The sequence below is a fragment of the Piliocolobus tephrosceles genome, chromosome 17 (assembly GCF_002776525.5).
Source record: "Piliocolobus tephrosceles isolate RC106 chromosome 17, ASM277652v3, whole genome shotgun sequence".
In the NCBI taxonomy this organism is placed as follows: Eukaryota; Metazoa; Chordata; class Mammalia; order Primates; family Cercopithecidae; genus Piliocolobus; species Piliocolobus tephrosceles.
In genome coordinates this window covers 70,873,672-70,883,046 of record NC_045450.1, presented here as the reverse complement: position 1 = coordinate 70,883,046, position 9,375 = coordinate 70,873,672, and the positions used below count along the sequence as shown (strand labels likewise).

Below are 9,375 nucleotides of genomic sequence, written 5' to 3'. Positions count from 1 at the left end.
GTTGAAAGATTACAGGCCATTAAGAGGTTTGAGAAAGCACAGAGGCCCCTGAGAGCCGCGACAGAGGGCTGGAGACACCGATGGGGTTTTCCTGGGCACTCGGGGTGAATGTGCAGCTCACTGACTGTGCAGCCGCCGCCAGATGCTGTGTGCTGGACAATGGACACCTCACATGGCCTCGTCCTCACCACCACCTAGAGCTCAGGTTGAGCGGTGGGTCTGTGGGACCTGGAGGTTGCTGGCGGAAGGGAGGGGGCTGAAGGGCACCTCCTGGACAGGGGTTGCTACATCCCAGTCCTGCCCACCCCTGGAGAGGCAGGCCCCTGCCCTGGCCACACAGGCTGCAGGGATGCTGGCTTTGGGGCCAGGCTCTGTGCAAACCATCATCTCCCCCAAAGAAAAGCACTGAGGCACTGTGTCCTCTGGGGTGTCTGGGATTCAGAGACTCCCCAAAGCTTTGCAGAGCTAAGGGCCTGTGTGTCCTCCCGCCATCTTAGGGAGACGCTGGAGCTGAAAGTCCACCTCATTCCCAGAATCCAAAAGACAGAGGGCCTCCCTCACCAGCCGGGGTCCTACATCTTTTCTAAGCCTGCTCCAATTTTTGTTTTGTTGCCGTGTTTTTGTCTCAAGCCTCATGTGTTGTCCCAGCAAAAATTGGTTTGATAGTTCCAGAAAGGTTTCTTGTCTTCCCTGAGAACAAACAGACCCTAGCGCCACACAATTCAAACCCTCAGGGCTCAGGAACCAGAAAGAATAGAGGAGGAAATCGGTGTTGGAGGCCTGGGCGGGTGCACAAGGGAAAGAGATGCACTGGGCTCCACATCACGGGGCCACCCCACGGCAGGCGCTGCTAATCCCAGCTATGGAAGAGGAAACTCAGGCCTCAGAAAGGAAAAGTGATTCCCAGAGCAGCAGAACTGGCTGGGGTTGTGGCTCTGAGGACACCACTTAAGAAACTCTCTTAAATAATCATCATGTTTTCCAATTTAATAATAATACCCTCCTCTCTTCTCAGCACCACTGCCCTGCAGAGGTCAGGGGCCGAATCTGAGCTCTGGTACTTACTAGCTGTATGTCTGGGGGCAAGTCTTCTGGACCTCACTTACTGCATCTGTAAAATGGGCACAAAAAATACCTGCCCCGTAAGGTAGTGGACACAGCAAAATAGATTAGCCGACGTGAGGCTCCTGAAATGGTGCCTGACTCACTAGATATTCTCTCTCTCTCCCTCTCCCTCTCTCGCTATATATGTATATGTTAGCTGTCATTAAAGAGGTTTGTGATTTACAGAAAAGTAAGTGGGCCAATGTAGCATTGTAAATACTTATAACAAATAACTGGAATTCATCTTAATTCAACAAGATTTGAATTTTTCCCAGAAGGCTTTTAAGTTTTCTCTCTTGTTTTGTCTTACTGTATTTACTAAGAAAGGGAGATCCCCATGCTGATGAGGGGGAGCGTTCCTGAGGTCGCTTTTGGACCAGTCCTGTGCATGCTCTCGGTTTGGACAGTGAGGCCCTGGGGCTAGGGGAGGGAGCAGCACAAGATAACCAGGGGCCAAGTCACTTTCCTTCAGACCCAACCCACAAACAAAGGGACAGAACAGATGTGGACATCCTGGAAACCTCTCCCAAAGCTGAGAGCGTTTCTGCTTCACGAAGAACCAGTCCAAAGCGCCCCCACCCAGCTTGCGCCGCCTCCCGGGTGTCAAGTGGGCTGCAGTGGTGCTTTCCTTGCAGGCTGCTGTGGCCCTTAGACCAAGGTGAGCCCCACCCTGGCAGGGCACCCTTAGGGAGCAGGAATTAAAGACAAAGAAACAAAACCTCAGAAGTCTCCAGTTCATTAAATGGAGGCCTATTTCCTAAATTTGAATGTAGAAGTTTAGGCCTGGGGCGGTTCTCAATCCCTGGCTGCGCACAGAATTACCTGGGAGCTGGTAAAAATAAATAAATAAATAAATAAATAAATAAATAAATAAATAAAGCAGTCACATGCCCTCAGGGTCTTCTAAGTCCCTGGGGGGGGCATCTGTGCCGTAAAACTCTCTAGGGAATGAGAACTGCTAGACCTAGGATGGGAGCCTTGGGCTGGGGACAGCAGGAGACAAAGGTCTCTGCAGCAGAAGTGAGCGCCAATGACAGGAGAATGGGGCAGATCCCTGCCACCTCCCTCAGCCACCCACCCAGCCTCTCCTCATCCCTGCACTTTCCAGAGAGCACTGCCTGCCTCCCACTCCCCTGACCCTGCCTCATCTTCTCAGCTCTGCCTGGCTGTTAACAGCACCAGGACTTCTCCCCTCTCCCTGGGTCTCTAGCCCCAAAGCGTTTTCAACTCCACCTCTTTCTTATCTGCCTGCCTGGAATCCCATCTTCACCTCCTTCATCTCCCTCTTTCTGGTTTCCCTTCCTGGTGTCCCAGGCCAGCAACATACTGAGTCCTGCAGCTATGACCTTCTTCTGGATCTCAGCTTCTCTCTTTTGATGCTCAAGAGGTGTAAAGAACAAACAAGCTCCTCTGAGCTCTTATTGATTAATTGAGGCAGCACTCAGGCCCTTCTCAAGCCTGGCCTCCAGCTCTGGCCTCCAGGCCCTGGGAGGGGCATTAAACACACGGTCCACCCACCCTGGCTTCAGACTTTCATAGCTTCTGTCCTCACTCACTTGTCACTACACCTTCCCCTCTGGCCTCATAAGGGCATTCAAAGTAAATCGTGGAAGGAATCCTGAGGCTGTTTTCTTTGGATGTGGATATGGAAATTCAGCTAGAAGTTGGGGGAACCAGAACTTAGCCTGGGGACTGGCGATTCTCTCCAGAGCCCTTGGAGCTGCCAGGTGCCAGGCGTGGCTGCTCAACCCCTAGGCTTTCAGTGTCTTTCTTCAGGGCCACTGTCCCTCCAGGTAGTATGCACAGTGGTCAGGAGCCCCACTAAGAAGCGGGGCTGTGACACCTCTGGAGGTTAACAGAGCAGAGGTGATATGCAGAATGCACCTGGAATACACCTGGCCCTAGCAAGCGCTCCACAGTGGCCTCTGCTCCCTATCCACCATTCTCTGCGGCGCTTTAAAGTCCATCTGCAGGGTGATCTCATGTGCTGCCCTCACCGCTGGCCGGTAGGACTTACAGGAAGGAATCAGGCCGAACCTCTGGAGTGGGTCTGGACTGAAAAATAAACTGGTCTTCTATCTGTGTTGTGGGGAGGGGAGGCAATTTCCTGGAGGGCCCTGGGAGAGGTTCAGTGTTAGGAATGAAGCTGTAGAATCTTCTGTGTGATATGGAGATGAGAAGTGACTGGCAGTTTCAGGCAGATCAGTCAGGGGAGGGCTGTTGGGCTGTGTGCCTTGTTGCGTTTGCATGTTCTGAAGTTATTTGACAAAGAAAACAATAAAGAAGTGAATAAAAATATCCAGTTGTGTTTTTGAAGCACTTTTATTCTAAGACCACTTTCAGGGATGAAGGAAGAAAGATGCAGCTATCTGCTTGCCCCAGCTCTCAGTTATCTGCTTGCCCCAGCTCTCACAGCTGGACGCTGCAGCTCGGGTAAGATCTTAAGCAGTTTTCTTAAGGTCCGGCTTTGAGCTTCTGCCCAGCTCCATTCCTCTGTGTCAGAAGAGTTTAATGAGTAAGAGGGTGGTCGCTGAGAGATGCAAAGAGTCTCAGGAGAAAACGTGTCCCAGAAATAATGGCACACCCGTGGTCACACAGAAAATAGGAATAAATGCTCAGTCTCCTGCCTCCCTAACCTCCAAGAAGACCGTAAACGCCAGCTCAGAACTGGCTTGCAAGGCATTGACGCATTGCAGGGGGGAAGGCAAATATCTCCTCAGCTAACGAATGTGGGGAAGGGGGGGGGGATTTTATATTCCAAATGATTTTTTTTCTTTTGAACAGAGACATCTGGTGTCCTATAAATAAAATTCAAAATGTAAATACTGTAAAGCCCATTAGAGAGTGGTTTTAGGTTTGGTGGGAGCACGGGTCAGTTGCTAACCCACTGCACGGTGGTGGGAAAACATCGCCCCACACGTGGGTGTTCTCGGCTCCAGCAAGCCGCCCGCGTCACTGCAACAGCCGGGCTGCACTTCGTCTTATGAATAAACATTAAAACACGGGTCAATTGTCTTATATTTATTATGTTGCATGAACAGTTTTAAATAGCTACCTAAAAACCTTTCTACTTTCATTTTATACATTGGGAAAAAAATACCTCGTGAAGGGAGAAGACCGCACTTCTTAAAAGGACCCAAATTCCTGTGCTCACCAATGAAGCCTGGGGACATGCGCTCGGCCAGATTTTAATATCAGGTTTAAAATGCTCTTCCAGAGACATTTTCTGTTTCAGACATATTAAACAAGCTTTATTTAATAATGCTCAATTTGACGTTTCCAATTTAAATATGTGCTCTGATCAGCAACCATTTGATCCCGGTTTCATTTCAGGCTGAAGAATAATTTCTCTCGGTTGTTTTTCTTCGGTTCTGGGTTGATCCTGGGGCCGAGTGGCTGCTCTCGAGTTCCCTACATTTCTCGAGTCTGTGCTGTGAGTGGAAAGAAACAGAGCCATAAAAACCCTCTCCCAAAGCTGCTGTATAACATTTACATTGTGTGTCCTCACATCTGTCTGGCTGAAGACAAAAGATATCATTTAAAAGACTCCTCCTAACTGGATACTTATACGGAGAGATTTTATTTTTTAAAGCAGAGCATCCGAATGCAAAGAAATTCCCAAGGAGGTATTCTTCTTCTAGATGTAGTCTGCTATCTACCCTCTGCTTTTCCCCTATCCGGGGATTTTTATAAGAATTGTTTACACCAAATGGTCATCCATTAGCGGTCAAGGATTTTAAGACAGCAGCAAGAAGAGGGAGAGTTATTTTAATATTTCAGTTCAATGTGTTTTACAAGAGGGAATGTCACTGTAGATCCCACTAACCTTAGGAACATTTCAGATCCATCTTTTGGTTCCCGTCATTACTATTCTGATTTTACTAGCATGCTATTTAAAGAGCAGATCTTGAATTTTGGTTTTATATTCTCACGCCACCTTCAGAAAATAGCCACCATGAAGCCCGTGACCCTGGTCCCCGTCTCGAGGTATCGTAAAGCCATTCATAACGGCATAAATGCCTGACAACACTCCCTGATACCAGCCCGGGGTAAGTCAGACGGTGGTGAGGGTGGGAGAAACGCTGTCGGTTATCCGTGCACCCTCTCTACAGGGGCTGCGATCCCAGCCTGGGAGGAGGGGTCTTTTGCTGTGAAAGGAGCATTTATTAGCGCAGGGCCAGCGCCTGGTTTATGGACCCCGGCCGGGTGGGAGGATGCCACCCCACCCCGCCTGCAGCCTGCGTCCTGGCCTGAAGTGTTTACCGTCAGGGTGATTTACACCATCCAGGTGTTCATTTGGGAAGCATCTCGGCTCTGAGCTGACGCAGCGATTGCAGCGGGTTTGCAGACTGGAGAGTTTTTCTATTCATCGGGGTCCAGGGGCCAAAAAGACAGTTTTCGTAAATGCTGGCCCAAAGCAGCCTCCTCTCCTGTGATTCCACCAAGGAAAGCTGAGTGACCATGTTAGCCAAGCTCCCCGGTGCCCTGTCCATGTTGGAGAAATGGCCACTTAGTGCAGTTGCCCTGCTCGCTGATGGATCCTCTCATCAGATCAGTTTTTCCCGGCAGTCCCTGTCCTCCGGGCTTGGTGGCCGTGTGGATGCTAAGCTGGGGTTTCCTTCTGCTCCTTTAGCACCCTGGGGCTTTCAGAAGGGTCTTGCTCAGCAGATTCTTTTCTTAATGGAATTTGGGGTTCTCAGACGAGCCTGGAGTGATGGCGATTGCTCCATTTCTCCCCAGCCCCACAGATCAGCCTCTGCTGGGTGCTTCCATTTTAAGGGATGCATTTTCCAGGAGCCGCTTTCTCGAGATAACCACTCTATTTTTGCTCACTTTTCAGCGCAGGTGATGGTGGTATTGCTTTGTCACTGGGTTTCCACGGGGAGTCCCTGAGTCCTATGCCTGGCATAATTTGAATGCCGAATTAAAACATGCCCAAAGACACTAAAAATGGCCTTTTTGTTTGATTAAAAAAAAACACACACATTTTAAAATTTGTTTTATCCTATCCATCTCATCTCCATTTAAAGGAGTTTGGACATTTATTAACATATCCATTTTTACACTTGTACTAATCTTTTCTCCAGCCACTTCTGGTACTCTGATGAAAAAACAAGAAAATGTATTTTTTGCCTCATAGAACTCTTTCTACACACACACACACACACACACACACACACACACACACACACACGAGAGTGAGGGGAGGATTCTTGTAGTGAAGTAAAAGATGATTCTTTGTCTATGTTTAATTTTTGCAAATAACATTTTGCTAATCCTGAAAGTAACTATTTTACTGATCCTGAAAATACTGATGCTGAAATTTTAAGAGCTCATTTCATCTTAGCTGGTTTTCTCTCCCTGACGAAATTCTCCAAGAATAGCTTTTTTGCACCCTTGCAAGATGGGTAAACATAAAGCATTTGGTCAAACACAGGTGGGTTAAAAAGGGGGAACCATTTGATCCAGTTTTAGCAAATAATATATTATTCCTTCTGCTTTGAACTCTACATTTAAAATAGTCTTTTACACCAATGATTTGAATACTAACAAATTCACTTAAAAAGCATCCAAACTTCCCGTTTGTGCTCTTTTCTCCCTGGACTATAAATATGTAAACCTCCCCAAAAGAGTAAAAATAGCATTGATTTGCCACACTACACAGGGAAGCGTTTGCACCAGCAACAACTGTTTAAAATTACTGGTCCTGGGATGAAGAAAAAAATGGCAGAAATAAGATAAAATTTTTCATTTCCAAGCATCAAGTTGAAGCCCTTCGAAGCGATCATCGGCCCCCCGGGAAACGCTTTTTCTGTGTCACCTGGCACAGCCAAACATTAAAAAGAAACGTGGAAAACATCACACTGACCCAAAGAAAATTGAGAGAGAAGTCCTGCAGACCAATTCTCACCCTTGCTATAGACAGAATAAGTGTGTGCGTTTGTGAACCTTAACTGTTCATCTAAATATGTTGCTTCAACAGATGTCCACTCGTGGATACAGACACATGAAAATAACGAGACCATGCTCTATTTTAAAGAATTGTGGGAGTGCTGAATACTCAAACCCACCGCACAGCACCAGGGCAGCTAAGAGCACAACTGAATGAAACCACCAGAATCATTTATTTTAACCTCCACTGGAGCTGTCCCCAAAAAGCAGGTGACTATTGAAAGTGCTTTTTTCTGTTTTGTTTTTTGTTTTGTTTTTTTAAATTCTAAATAACAAGAGAGATAAAAATTAATGTCATTCTATGGGGTCTGAACATTAAAAGGTACGAGAGAGTTAGCCAGGGCCTGCTAAATGGCTAAACAGATTAGTAGCCTTACTCTTCAACATATAAACATCTGAAACCCGTTTCCTGTTTAAGAAAAAAAAAAGTCTAGGTGGATGACCTCGGGCACTTTTTTTTTTATTAACAAATGTGAATTGTACATCATGGTGGAAAAAAAAAATGGTCCACACTTGGTGGTCTTTCTACAGTCTGTATATGGGAGACAGAGAAAAAAATACAAAAATAAACGTTACCTTCTCACTTGCAGGGTGGGCAGTGCCATTTCTGCAGCCGTCCAGGGCTCTGGCAAATGTTAAGGCTGTCACTGCAGACAGAATCCCCATGGTCTGTCTGTGTGCCTCGATAGAGTCCGAAGAAAAACATTCCTCGCATTCCTGACGGTTGGTCCTATCTCCAGGCCTTGGACTCGGCCAGGCAGGCTCGTGTCACCCCGTCAAACGGCCTAGGCCATGGCTAATCTAAACCCCTGCCCTCCCCAGCCGGCCCTGCGGCAGGGTGAAAACTGGGACCAATTTGCTGCCTAAACCCTGAGGATACAGCAAGTTGATTCTCGACCTTTAAGGACACCAGCTGCAATTTGTTCAGCCGAAAAGAGCTTAGCGGTTCTGGCACATTCTGACAAGATACATTTTATAGGGTTTGTGCTAAAATTTGATATTGGAAGTTGGGATTCCAATTTTATGCCTCCAGTGATAACAACAGCAGCTGGATCCTTTAAGAGATGTGTGTATGCCTTCTATCGAAGAGTTACATAATACAGCTATTTATGTCAAACACCTTATAAGGGAAAGATTTCGCCTAAATGCCAATATAACATATAATACTTTTTCATATTTAGATAGGATGAAAAAATCTACTATCAGTGCTGCATATAATTTTTGGTTTGGAGTATTAGATCTGTGGGGGCTTTCGACATTTTAAGTAAGCATCTCCTTGCCTTAATTTACGAATTCATCAAAGGGCCTTTTTACAATATTGTTTCTGTACAAAAGACAAATACCGATACCTGATTATTTGATTTTCCAAGTCCTTCTAATGAATGCACACAAAAGAAGGTGCACAATTTCATGTTGTTTGATTTGACTTCTGTCATTCCCAAGCATGCCATAAAGCCATTCAGTGGTCCCTTATAAACCCAGGCTGCTTTTGTCTCCTGAAAATGGCTGTGGTTTTGGAGAGGAACTGGCTGACCAGAACCTTGATAATTCTGATGAAGGAAGAGATCCGCCGCTCAAGGAAGAAAGCCTTTCCCCGCAAAGAAACAGCAGTGTTCAGTTCAAGGCAGCACCTGCAGCTCGATTTCGGAGGGGCTTAAATCCCCTCCAGCTTCCCTGGTGATACCACAGCAAGCTTTCAGAGGAGGAATCCCACCACCAAATAGACAATGACTTTTGTTCACACCAGACGCTTAGGAGTGACCACGTGTGGGCCTGCGAGGTGGGCTTGGCTGGAAAATCCCAGCTTCCCTCTTAGTTTTTCTGCTCAGATGGCAGAATCTAATTGAGATGGGAAGAGAACCCCGATTAGCAAAGCCAGGGGTTCGCCTGCACCCACGCATGTGCCGGTTCTGCCCCTTGCTTCAGTTTTCTTTGATGAATTGGACGGTGTGACCACGGGTTATGAGAAAGCCCAGCTGGACGACGGCACGCACGGTCATCTGGGTGCTCTCTGCTCCTGCCCTGGCCCGAGTCTCCCACCATGGACCACAGCCCCCATTGAGGAACACAGAGGTCACGAGGGCCAAATGCAAACACCACTTCTCCTTGGGACCTGTTAGAACCAGGCGTCACCAACTTAAACTTGGCAAAACACAAGTTCAGTTTCTTTTGTTCTGAAGTCACAACTTGAATGTAACAGCTCCTAAGCCAATACGGTCTGAAAAAGAACTCACAACTGAGCTGACCCCCTTCCCACTGTCCGAAAATTGCTTCAGCCTAAATGGAAGGCAATTTCCTTTTCTTTTATAACAAGAGAAC

At 47.1% G+C, this 9,375-nt stretch overlaps 1 long non-coding RNA gene across 1 annotated transcript; it reads right to left on the bottom strand.

Moving 5' to 3' along the window:
• Positions 1–4,326: 4,326 nt before the first annotated feature.
• LOC111553887 lies at positions 4,327–8,533 on the bottom strand. The gene is made up of 2 exons (XR_002735105.1): positions 7,633–8,533; positions 4,327–4,535 (listed from the first exon to the last, which is right to left on the bottom strand). It is a non-coding gene; the product is annotated as an uncharacterized LOC111553887 (long non-coding RNA).
• Between the last annotated feature and the right edge of the window lie 842 nt (positions 8,534–9,375).